The sequence below is a fragment of the Chiloscyllium punctatum genome, chromosome 35, assembly GCF_047496795.1.
Source record: "Chiloscyllium punctatum isolate Juve2018m chromosome 35, sChiPun1.3, whole genome shotgun sequence".
Classification (NCBI taxonomy): Eukaryota; Metazoa; Chordata; class Chondrichthyes; order Orectolobiformes; family Hemiscylliidae; genus Chiloscyllium; species Chiloscyllium punctatum.
In genome coordinates, this window is record NC_092773.1 from 50,161,504 (window position 1) to 50,175,618 (window position 14,115).

Sequence of the window (14,115 nt, forward strand, 5' to 3'; positions counted from 1 at the left end):
ATTGTGGTCCAAAAATGGGATTGTTCATGTTTTAAGAATACAAAGGAAAGAAGAATGGTAGACATTGTCTGCATCCAATTTAGCATTGCGTTTGACATGGTGCTGCATGGTAGACTGGTTAGCGAGTTTAGATTACATGTGATCTAGGGAAAGCTCGCCAATTGGATGCAAGATTGACTTGATGATCGGAGAAGGAGGGTGCTCATGTGAGATTATTAAGGATCCACTTTTGTTTGTCATTTCTCCAAACGATTTGAATCAAAATATAGGAGGCACGGTTAGTAAGCTTAAACATGACAGGCACATCAAAGTATTGGAGTCAGTGTAGGAGGTCATTTCAGAATCAAAAGTGATCTTGATTTCCTTGTCCAGTCAGTCGAGAATATCAGATGGAGTTTAGGAATGTTGATTGCAAGATGTTGAATTCTATTAAGACAAGGCAGAAAAAAAAGCATGCACAGTTAATGGTGGCGCCCGGTGCAGAGTTGTCAAACAGAGAGAAGCAGGGGTTCAACTGCGATAAGTCTTCATTGTGGCATCACTGAAGGGAGGGTGGCAAAACAGGCGTTTGGACGTTTTGACTGAATTAGTCACAGCATGCACTATAGGCGTTGGGACACATTGTTCCAGTTGTATAGGATGTTGCTAACGCCACATTTAGAGCTCTGCATGCAAGTCTGATCACCCGACTGCAGAAAAACTTGTATTAAATTAGAAAGGGCAAATAAAAAGATTTCCAAGGATTTTACCGAGATTGAAGGGAGCCTGAGTTAAAAAGAAATGTTAGAAAAGCTGGGGTATTTTTTTCCTGGAGTATTGGAGACTGAGAGGTAACTTCCCAGCGCTTTAAAACATCACGTTCGACATAGATAAGGTGAATAGTCAAAGTCTTTTTCCCAGAGCAGGGGAATCCAAATTGTAATAATTTTAAGGTGAGCGAAGAAAGTTTAAAATTGAACGTGGGGGCAACCTTCTCACACAGAGGGTTGTGTGTTGAAAGAATGAGTTGACAGAGGAACTGGTGGAGGAGAGTATAATTGCAATATTTAAATGACATTTGGAAACGTAAAAGGATAGGTTAAAATAGAGGGGTATTGATTAAATGGAGGATAACTGGACTAGTTCAGTTCACGAAACTTGGTCCGCATGGATAGGTTTGGCCAAAGGGTCAGTTTGCATTCTGTATAATACGGAGCGTCAGAGCGAGCAGGTCGGGAAAGTCATTGGGTTTGGGACCTGGCTGTGGTCATGGAGCAGGGAAAGGTTTCAGAGTGATGTGTGGTCGGGACACACAATGGGAAAGGTCTGACACCGTGATGTGGGGGTTCATAATGATGATGGATGTGGTGACTGGCCAGTGGGATGGCAGTGACGGTGAGATGCAGAAGTAAGACCAAATGCTCAAAAGCTTGGAGACAGGATTTAGGATTGCTGATTCAGAATTGAATTAACATGCAGGTTAGTTTGCACTTCGGAAGGCAAGTACAATGTTAGCATTCATTTCGAGTTGGGCTGGAATACAACAGAAAGGCTGTGGAGCAATAATAACACAAACCTTCGGAGCAGGAGTAGGCCATCTCGCCCATTGACCCTCCTTCTCCATCCAAAAGGAAGCTTGGTTGATCTTTTCATGCTCTCAGCTGTACTTACCTGCCAGCTGACTGAAGCCCTTACTTCCTTACTGTTCAAAATCTAACTACCTTTCCCTTAAAAAATTACTTCCAATGAGCTGGCGTACATTGTGCTACTGGGCAGCGAATTCAAAGCCTTTAGGGCAGAAGTCCTTCCTCAACTGAGACCTAAATCTGCTAACCTTCTCTTAATGCTATGCCTCCTGGTTCTAGTTTCTCCCGCCAGTGGAAACAATCGACCTGCTTCTATCTTATCTATTCCCTCCACATTTCTCTATGTTCCTCTAAGATGTCTCCTCAGTCTTTTAAATTCCAATGAGTATAGTTCCAAATTACTCAATCCGTCCTCGCAGGCCAACACTCTCAATTCCGGAGTCAACTCAGTGAAACTCCTGTACACCTCCTCCCGTGCCTTTTCACAAGCCCGACAAACAAAACTGTACACAATGCTTCAGGTGTGGCCTCACGAGCACACTCCACAGCTGCCTCATTGACGCCCTACTTCAAACTCCACGCCTCGAGAAATGAACGACTATATCGCATTCCCATCTTAATTGCCTGCTGCAATTTCAAATAATCTTTTTGAGATTAGCAGACAAGGACACACAGACCACCCTGCACAATGGCATGCTGTAATTGTTCATCATTTAAATGATAGTCCATGATACTAACATTTACCAACCTTGTCCTCGACCTGACATATCAATTCGCCTCAACGTATGAATAACAAGTGTATGCTTTCAGTGTCTTCTGCATACTTTGGTCTATCATTCATCTGTGAACTCTGCATTTGGTCCCAAACTATAAATCCTGTGTGCAAACTGAAAATAATTACGGTTCCAATTCGCATCCTTGTGGAAAATTAATGCTTAACCAGAAAATCAACTAATTATATTTTGCTTGTTGTTAATTCAGCAATCTTTTGTCATGCTTGACACATGACCCATAATGCAGTCAATATTAATTTTATGCAATTAACGTTTGTGTACAATTTATCGAATGCCATCTGTAAATACACAGACACCACATCTGCCGGGTCTCCAATGTTCACTGTGCTCATAATGTCTTCGAAGAATTCCAGTGAAACAGTGAAACTGACTTGCATTTCATGAACCCATTCTGAATCTGACCAGTTGGACAATTTCAGTCCAGATGTCACGCTAAATCTTCTTTGAATAAAGATCTAAACATTTAACACATTGCAGAGGTTAACCCAACAGATGTACACTTACCCGCTTTTTGACCAGCTTCTTTTAAAAAAGAAGTCGTGTCAAAATTGCAGTTTCCAATCTTTTGCAAGCGCCAAGCGAATTTTCCAAAGTTACATAGAACATAGAACATAGAAGAATACAGCGCAGTACAGGCCCTTCAGCCCTCGATGTTGCGCCGATCAAAGCCCACCTAACCTACACTAACCCACTATCCTCCATATACCTATCCAATGCCCGCTTAAATACCCATAAAGAGGGAGAGTCCACTACTGCTACTGGCAGGGCATTCCATGAACTTATGACTCGCTGAGTGAAGAACCTACCCCTAACATCAGTCCTATATCTACCCCCCCTTAATTTAAAGCTATGCCCCCTTGTAATAGCTGACTCCATACGTGGAAAAAGGTTCTCACTGTCAACCCTATCTAATCACCTAATCATCTTGTACACCTCTATCAAATCACCCCTAAACCTTCTTTTCTCCAATGAAAACAACCCCAAGTGCCTCAGCCTTTCCTCATAGGATTTTCCTACCATACCAGGCAACATCCTGGTAAACTTCCTCTGCACCCGTTCCAGTGCCTCCACATCCTTCCTATAGTATGGCGATCAAAACTGCACACAATATTCCAGATGCGGCCGCACCAGAGTCTTATACAACTGCAGCATGACCTCAGGACTCCGGAACTCAATTCCTCTACCAATAAAAGCTAGTATGCCATATGCCTTCTTCACTGCACTATTTACCTGGGTGGCAATTTTCAGAGATCTGTGTACATGGACACCAAGATCCCTCTGCTCTTCCACACTACCAAGTAGTCTACCATTAGCCCAGTAATCCATCTTTTTATTACTCTTACCAAAGTGAATCACTTCACACTTAGCTACATTGAACTCCATTTGCCACCTTTCTGCCCAGCTCTGCAGCTTCTCTATATCCCGCTGTAACCTGCCATATCCTTCCTCACTGTCTACAACTCCTCCGACTTTCGTATCATCCGCAAACTTGCTCACCCAACCTTCTAACCCTTCCTCCAGGTCATTTATAAAAATGACAAACAGCAATGGTCCCAAAAGTGATCCTTGCGGAACACCGCTAGTGACGGCACTCCAAGATGAACCTTTGCCATCAACTACTACCCTCTGTCTTCTTCCAGAGAGCCAATTCCTAATCCAAACCTCCAACTCACCCTCAATGCCATATCTCTGTATTTTCTGCAGTAGCCTACCATGGGGGACCTTATCAAACGCCTTACTAAAATCCATATATACCACATCTACCGCTTTCCCCTCATCTACCTCCTTAGTCACCTTCTCAAAGAATTCAATAAGGTTTGTGAGGCACGACCTGCCCTTCACAAAACCATGCTGACTATCCTTGATCACATCACTCTTATCCAGATGTGCATAAATCCTATCCCTTACAATTCTCTCTAAGACTTTGCCCACAACAGAAGTGAGACTCACTGGCCGATAGTTACTAGGATTATCCCTACTCCCCTTCTTGAACAAGGGAACCACGTTTGCTAGCCTCCAGTTCTCTGGCACTACTCCTGTCGACAAAGAGGACACAAAAATCAAGGCCAATGGCTCTGCAATCTCCTCCCTTGCTTCCCAGAGAATCCTAGGATAAATGCCATCAGGCCCAGGGGACTTATCTATTTTCACCCTTGCCAGAATTTCCAACACCTCTTCTCTACATATCTCAAAGCCATCCATTCTACCTATTCGTGCCTCAGTATTCATATCGACAACAATGTCCTGTTCCTGAGTGAATACTGACGAAAAGTATTCATTCAGCGCCTCCCCAATCTCTTCAGCCTCCACACGCAACTTCCCATTACTATCCTTGATTGGACCTATTCCTTCCCTAGTCATTCTTTTATTCCTTATTTGTTATTTATCTCCCCTTCCATCTTACTACTCAAAGATGCATTTCATCAGGGCCAGCTGACTTGTTTACTTCCAACCATACTAACTTGGCCACTACTAGTTCTTTAGTGATATGATCGCTTTCAAGTCTTCACCTGCCTTCGACTCCTTGTGAACAATTATTAGCACGTGATCTGTGTCTCCCACACTGAAGACGGACACACAATAGCTTTTCACTACGTCTATCATTTCCTCATTTCCCACTAATACATTCAGCTTCCCATCTGCTAAAGAACCAATGCTTACCTCAGTTACTTGCTTTCGTTTTATATATTTGTTAAAAAGATTCTTTGTTTAACATATATTCCAAGCTTATTTACTTTTCATTGTTACTTTTCTCTGTACTTTTCTTCGTGATTATCTTTTGACCATTGACGCTTTCCAAATTCCCTAGTTTCCCACTATACCTTGTTACATTACATGCAGTAGCTTCCAATTTACATTCATAGAGTCATAGAGATGTACAGCATGGAAGCAGACCCTTTCGTCCAAATCGGTCATGCTGACCAGATATTGCAAACCCAATCTAGTCCCACCTGATAGAATCTCTCCCATATCCCTCCAAACACTTCCAATTCATGCACCCATCCAGATGTCTTTTAAATGTTGAAATTTCACGAGACTCCACCCACTTCATCTGGTAGCTTATTCCATACACGCACCAACATCTGCGTGAAAACGTTGACCCTAAGGTTTCTTTTATATCTTTCCCCACTCATCCCAAACCTACATACTCTAGTTCTCGAATCCCGAGCCCCTGGGCGAAGGCTTTTTCTATTTATCCTATCGGTGACGCTCATGATTTTATAAACTGTTATAAGGTCAGCCGTCAGCCTCCGACGCTCCAGGAGCCATATTCAACCTCTACCTCCAGCTCAAATCCTCCAAGCCTGGCAGAATCCTTGTTAATCTTTTTTCTGTATCCTTACAAGTTTTCAACATCCTTTCGATAGGAAGGATACCAGAATTTCGCACAATATTCCAGCAGTGGTCGGGAAAAAAAATCCTGTACAGTTGTAACATGACCTCCAAACTCCTGTACTCAATACTCTGACATATACAGGAAAGCATACCAAACGCATTTTTCACTGTTCTATCTAGCTGCGAATCCACTTTCAGGGAGATATGAATCTGCACTCCAAAATATCTTTGTTCAGCAACACTCCACAGGACCTTACCATTAAGTGCTAAGATTTGCTTTCCGAAAATGCAGCACCTTGCATTTATCTGATTTAAACTCCATCTGCCACCTTTTAGCCCATTGGCCCATCTGGTCCAGATCCTGTTGTAATCTGAGGTAACCCTCTTCGCTGAACACTACACCTTCAATTTTGGTATCAAATGCAAACTTACTAACTGTACCTCTTATGCTTGCATCATCTTTCTTTCTGGTTTCACCTGTGTGTAGTGTTGTTCATGCTCTGCGTTGTTCAGCCACAGAGTATCAGCTCCGTCCACGCTTGATTTCCCCTTTGGTAGATTTGCAGCAATTTGTGGTCAAAGCCAAAAGCAAATTATTGCACTGACCGAACCACAGCGTTAGTTCCATCAAGAAGCGCTGTTTTCCTCTCTTTTCTTCAACAAAACCTGACGACTTTATATCGTAAGATGAACATATAACAAATAATCCTGGATGCGTGTATGTTGATTATTTGCATACGGTTTGAACTTCATCGCACCCTTCCGTTTTCATTTTGTTTCCTTAGACCCTTGCAGTGAGTTTCTAAATCTGTAAGAGACTGAAAAGTCCAAACACCAAACTTGATTATAATGACACAGAAATGCAAAGGGTCTTTGACTTTATTTCTTCTTTAGGATATCCTGCAGATTAATTTTTCTGTGGTTCGAACACTTTATTTTTCTTATATTATAGCATAACAGCAATAAATAGCATTGTGTATTCATATTACAAAGAGCACATTCATCCATCTGGAAAGATTGAAGGTAATTCAGAAGGTTTGTTTTAGGTCAGTGGTCAAATTAGTTCGAGATGTGACTTGAAAGACTGACCAACAGTTGTTCAAGCAACGGTTCTCTTTATTTTGTACTTCCTTTCATAAACTTGTAATGGCAGAGACTTTTTTGAAAACTTAACAGTTCCCTAATTATGCTCTGGTTGCGTAAGTATTCAGCTAAGAGAGGGCATGAAAAATCCCTGGCGGATAGGATCAAGGATAACCCCAAGGCATTCTATGCGTATGTGAGAAACCTGAGAATGACGAGAACGAGGGTAGGTCCGATCAAGGACAGTGGTGGGAGACTGTGTATTGAGTCGGAAGAGATAGGAGAGGTCTTGAACAAGTACTTCTCTTCAGTATTTAAGAACGAGAGGGACTGTATTGTTGAAGAGGAGAGTGTGAAACGGACTGATAAGCTAGAAGAGATATCTGTTAGGAAGGAAGATGTGTTGGACATTTTGAACAACTTGAGGATAGACAAGTCCCCCGGGCCTGACGGGATATATCCTAGGATTATGTGGGAAGCAAGAGAGGAAATTGCAGTACCGTTGGCAATGATCTTCTCGTCTTCACTGACAACGGGGGTGGTACCAGGGGACTGGAGAGTAGCGAATGTTGTGCCCCTGTTCAAAAAAGGGAATAGGGATAACCCCGGGAATTACAGGCCAGTTAGTCTTACTTCTGTGGTAGGCAAAGTAATGGAAAGGGTACTGAGGGATAGGATTTACGAGTATCTGGAACGGCACTGCTTGATTAGGGACAGCCAGTACGGATTTGTGAAGGGTAGGTCTTGCCTTACAAGTCTTATTGAATTCTTCGAGGAGGTGACCAAGCATGTGGATGAGGGTAGAGCAGTGGATGTAGTGTACATGGATTTTAGTAAGGCATTTGATTAGGTTCCCCATGGTAGGCTTATGCGGAAAGTCAGGAGGCATGGGATAGAGGGAAATTTGGCCAATTGGATAGAAAACTGGCTAACCGGTCGATGTCAGAGAGTGGTAGTAGATGGTAAATATTCAGCATGGAGTCCAGTTACAAGTGGAGTTCCGCAGGGATCAGTTCTGGGTCCTCTGCAGTTTGTAATTTTTATTAATGACTTAGATGAGGGAGTCGAAGGGTGGGTCAGTAAATTTGCAGATGATACAAAGATAGGTGGAGTTGTGGACAGTGAGGAGGGCTGTTGTCGGCTGCAGAGGGACTTAGATATGATGCAGAGCTGGGCTGAGGAGTGGCAGATGGAGTTCAACCCTGCCAAGTGTGAAGTTGTCCATTTTGGAAGAACAAATAAGAATGTGGAATACAGGGTTAATGGTAGGGTTCTTGGTCAGGTGGAGGAACAGAGGGATCTTGGGGTCTATGTACATAGATCTTTGAAGGTTGCCACTCAGGTGGATAGAGTTTGTAAGAAGGCCTATGGAGTATTATCGTTCATTAGCAGAGGGATTGAATTCAAGAGTCGTGAGGTGATGTTGCAGCTGTACAGGACTTTGGTTAGGCCACATTTGGAGTACTGTGTGCAGTTCTGGTCGCCTCACTTTAGGAAAGATGTGGAAGCTTTGGAGAGGGTGCAGAGAAGATTTACCAGGATGTTGCCTGGAATGGAGAGTAGGTCGTACGAGGATAGGTTGAGAGTTCTCGGCCTTTTCTCGTTGGAACGGCGAAGGATGAGGGGTGACTTGATAGAGGTTTATAAGATGATCAGAGGAATAGATAGAGTAGACAGTCAGAAACTTTTTCCCCGGGTACAACAGAGTGTTACAAGGGGACATAAATTTAAGGTGAAGGGTGGAAGGTATAGGGGAGATGTCAGGGGTGGGTTCTTCACCCAGAGAGTGGTGGGGGCATGGAATGCGCTGCCCGTGGGAGTGGTAGAGTCAGATTCATTGGCGACCTTTAAGCGGCATTTGGATAGGTACATGGATGGGTGCTTAATCTAGGATAGAAGTTCGGCACAACATCGTGGGCCGAAGGGCCTGTTCTGTGCTGTATTGTTCTATGTTCTATGTTCTATGTTCTATTCCTGAAGGACTTCGTCTCAATGTAGAAGTTCATTGGTCATTTTTACTGTTATGGACGAGCTAATCCTGAACAAGCTAATGTATTATTTATCCAGTTTAAGAGCAGCGAGGCTCTGCAGCTCGAAATAAACCTGGTTAGACCACACTTAGTATGTTGTTATCTGTCCTGGAAGTTTTAAGAAGGGTGCAGAGGAGATTTACCGGGATGCTGCTGCATGGGTTTTAGGGTATGTATTAATAAGGGAGGTTGAGAAGGCTGCACCTTTTCTCATTGAATCGAAGAAGGATGAGAGGTGACCTGATAGAGATGTACAAGATGATGAGAGGCATAGGTAGAGTGGATAGCCAGAAAAACCTTCGCAACAGAACGCAAAACAGAAGCTCCAGGAGCAACCAAATTAATAACAATGTGAAAGGAAAACTGTTGATTCTGTGTGAGCCTTGTTGTGTTCATTCATTATGTTTTCATCTTACTGAAACAAAAAATCAACCAGCGAACAGTCACAGCTGTTGACCCCGCTGCCTGTCTGAGGAGACATTTTGGCACAAATGTGACAGGACTCCTCTACAAGGGAAACAAGTCAGGGTGCCTCGTATGGGGACAATATCGCCACGATATTTCAAGCAGATAGACGAGAATGAAGAATGATTCAGAAGTGTAAATCAGTAAATTGTGGATTATAGGGAAAAAGAAACGAAAAAACATTGTCTTTCAAACACTTAACATTCTTGGAAAAAATTCCAAATTTGATTCGCAGACAGGAGAATCTTGAACTAGGGTTTGGAGCCCGACTTGGAGGGTTCAGACAATATGGTCCATAAAAGCATAAGACATAGGAGTGGAAGTTAAGGCCATTTGGCCCATCAAGTCCACTCCGCCATTCAATCATGGGCATTTCAACTCCACTTACCCGCATTCACCCCGCAACCCTCAATTCCTTGTGACATCAAGAATTTATCAATCTCTGCCTTGAAGACATTTAGCGTCCCGGCCTCCATTGCACTCCACAGGCCCACCGCTCTCTGGCTGAAGAAATGTTTCTGTTCTGAATTTGCCCTTTCTAATTCTAAGGCTGTGTGCACGGGTTAGTCTCCTCAACTAACGGAAACAATTTCATAGCGTCCTCCCTTTCCAACCCATGTATTATCTTGGAAGAGTAGCTGATTTGACATGACACCAGCAGACAGTCCAACAAACTTTGAGAACGCTGTCCTTCCTCAACTGAAGGAGACTTCACGTGAGGAAGGGACAGTGCTCCGAATGGTTGTGATTTCAACTGAACGTGCTAGGTTGTAACCTGAGGTTGTGTGACCTCTGACGTTCTCCAACCCATTCCAATGCCGGTACCTCCACATCATTCCTAACAGAAAATATGGGTTGAAGGGATGATACATTTCTTCACTTAAGGTGCTGTTAAATTTTAGGTACAATCAGAGAACAATCACAAAGGCCAATATCCCACCTATAGAATCTATCTGTCAGGCCCACTGTCAAAGAAAGGCTGCCAGTATTCACAAAGGTTCATTCCACCCTGACAATATTTTTCTACAAGCTTTACCATCGGAGAGAAGATACAGAAGCCTGAACTCACACCAGCCGGTTTTGTAACAGTTTTATATAACACTATTGTTAGAATACTAAATTGACTCAGAAACTCTTAATTTCGCCTGTACCTTTCTTATTGTTTTTGCTGTTATTCACTTGGTATTTACTACCTTTGCAAATTAACTGTGTAATCTGCCTGTATTGCTCGCAATACAAAGCTTTTCACTGTGCCTTGGTACATGTGACAATAAATTCATGTCATTTCAATTCAACTCAACGTCGGTGACATTGCTGTAGGTTTTTTGAAACAGCCTAATCGTTTCCATAATATGGACATTAAATAAAAATCTGCATGGAATTTATGCACACTTCTGTTGAAGTATGATTTGCATTTAAATCATTTTCATAACAGAGAAACCAGTGTTTCACATATGGATCCAGCTTTGTCCCAAAACAGCTTAATGGGAAATATTTCGTTCCGTTTCAATACGATCTTAGGTTTTGAAAAAGTAATTGTGACGACATCAGTTAGAACGTTCCTCTATTATTTAATTATATGCGACGTTGAGATAATTTAGTACGATTGGTTGATGGCAATCGTGGCCATGCTGCACCTTTACCAAGGTTATGTCATCCTTCGGTTTTCTTGAAGTGGGCTCATTTGGAAGAGGTGCTGACATCTGGAGGAGGGTATTTTTAACTATGACAGGCGGCCTGTTTTCCCAGCTCAGACTTTTCAAGGGGGTTGAGTTTGAGCAGGTAGTCAGAAAAACGGCTGGTAGCAGAGAAGATACTACAAGAAAAATAGATTCCATGCATCAAAAGATGTTTCAGGCCGTATTTTTCTCTCTGAAAACTCGTCTACCTGGAAGATCTCTGTTTTCATTTACCATTTGCCAAGAAATGTGTTTATGGGATGTTGTGAGAATTGCAACACCTTCGTTAGGTAATGATATTATACAAGTTGAGTTTTCATATAGTTAATTATTCGGAATTCTGTTTCCTTTTGTAAGGTTCAACTGTAGTGTTTAAATATATTCTGTTTTTTTTTTACAGCGATTGAATTGACTAGCTGTGTCACTTCTGCAATATCCGCTGTACAGGTATCAAAAAAATGCTAAGTTACGGTTTATGCTACCTTCTTAGGGGCATGACCTGCTCTACAACATAATGCATTTGCTGGAAAATGAAATTCATTTGAATGGGAACCTTCAGGCCGTCATTTCCCTTCAGTCTTCGTGTACTGCAATTGCGATCGTAATAGGGAATATGAGCACGTCAGACATCAATGTCCACCTACCTAAGCAAGATTATTCCAAGAGCTCCATCTTGGTATTCCTCTGTTTAGAAATGTTGGGTATCTGATAGCTCGCAATATATGCTGAAATAAAAAAAAGCTCTCGCAATCGTATGGAATTACATTTCTGCCAAGAGATGTCATTTCATCCAGGCGGTGTAAGTCAAAACTAAGCATCTGACTATAATGAACCGATTTTCAATCCCTGGCCCATAACCCATTGTACGTTTGCATCACAAATGCACATTGAAGCACACCACAATTTTTGGGGACTTTTGGTGGTTCCACCACTCTAACTGGTAAAATGTTCCAGATTTCTACCACTTTTTGGGTAAATACATTTTCCTTGTATCAGCTGTTAACCTCCTGTTCCTTACTCTCCGTTGTTGGACTCCCTGTCATTCATCCCTCATTTAACGGGTAATATTTATCCTCTAAACACTACCTGCACGCCTCATCACTTAATATGCCTTAATCATGGCTCGGGTCAATTTCCTCTGCGTCAAGGAAAGCAACCTCACCGGTCCAAACTCTCTTAATAATTAAAACTGTCCAGTAAAGCCAACATCTCCCCTCACCCTTTCCAGTGCTATCAATTCTCTCCTGTAACGAGAATTCCAGAATAGCTTTGCCCTAACGTATGTTTCATAAAGTTATATCATTGCCTCTCAGCACTTAAAATCTATGCCTTCATTAACAGACTCATTACTTTAGAGACCTTCATCACAGTAACAAGACCTTTGCCCAAACTGGTACATTCCGACCAAAGTGTCTAGCCAGGCTAACTCCATGTCTGTGCACATTTCTGATATCCTTCAACTTCTTTCATATCCATGTCTTCATCCAAGTGCCTTTTTAATGATTTCATGTCTGTCTCTCAACCCCTTCCACTGGCAGCACTGTCTGCTACCCTCTGTGAAAAGTAGTTGGCCCTCAGGTTCTCTTTCATGCTTTCTTCTTTAATCTTCATCTGATGGTCTCGGTGCATCAATTCCACAAATGTGGGTAAAAAGAGTGAGAGCGTTTACCCTATCCATGCCTCTCATGACCTTATGCGCCTCTGTAGGCTTCCCCATCAGTGCCCTCAACTCGAAGAAAATGTCCTTGCTTCTCTGAACTCTCCCTATAACTCAGACTATTGTGTACAGTCAGAATCCTTGTAGATTTCTTCTGCTCCAAAGACACGTATTTGAATTCTCCACAATCTTCTCAATCAGTGCTGTCTAATGCTGCATTATTGCTCTCCTGTTTTCCTGCTTAAGTAAACGTCTGTATACCTTATAGGCGTCCAGGGAATATTTAGATCACAAATGACTGCTGTTCATCGCATATTCATCACTGCTCATCATCTATTTCGTGCGTTCTTTTCCCAGTCCATTTGTGTCAACCTGGCAGTTTTCCAGATTGAATTTCAAACGATTGCTTTCTTTCTAAAAAGACTCTAAACTCAAGAATGGATGCATTGCTACAATTGGTGGGACCAATCCGGATGTACTGTGTGAAGTTTTGGTTTCCATATCGTCGGAACGACGTTCCTGTTCTGCGGGTTCTGGGGCAAAGGTTTACCACAACAATTCTTGGAATTGCAGTTCTGACATAAGAAGACAGATTTCTCCAGATCAGATAATAACAAAAAGTGGAATTTCTAGAGAAACTCTATCGGTCTAGAAGATCCGTGGATAACAAGAAGAGTTCACATATTTAGTCAAACGGCCCTTCTTAATAAAAATGATGATTTGACTCGGAAGTACTGAATCATTTGAGAGAGGCGAATTTTGTTTCTCTGTTCAAGAAAGGCAATTACGAAATTCCTGGAAATTGCAGACCAGCTAATCTTACGACTGTGATGGAAAGGATTATAAGTCATAGAGTCACAAAGTTATACAGCATGGAAACATAACCTTCGGTCAAACACGGTTCTGCCATTCTAAATTTATCTCTTCCCATTCCGAGCACTAGGCCCAGATTCTTCCTATTAATATACCTACACAAATGTCTTTTAAATGTTATAATTTTAGGACCCGCCAACACTTCCTCTGGCAGCTCATCTCATACATGAGACTAATATGTCCCCATCTGTTCCCAAAATGTTCCTCGTTCCCATAGAAATTCTTTACATATAAATGAAAATGGCAACCGACTCAACACCAATGCATGTGTTCACCACAGGACCTCAGTTTGGAAAACAACCCTTTCCTCTTTTAAAACCAAATATGTAACCATAAAATACCAAGAAGCCCCTTACAAGTTGCATCACACTCTCCCAGGACAGATATGGCACTGACAGAAACACTTGCTCTTGCATGATATGGATGGCACGGTATTGGACTTGGATAGACAAAGTTCAAAATCACACAATACAAAGCCGTAGTCCGAATAAACAGGATTACTGTCGATTTGGACAAGCATAGTTTGATAAACCATAGTCAGCATGGCTTCGGAAGAGACAGGTCATGCCTCTTAAGCCATTATTGAGTTTTTTGAGGATGAAACGAGTCAGGTTGCCGATGGTCGAGCAGAGG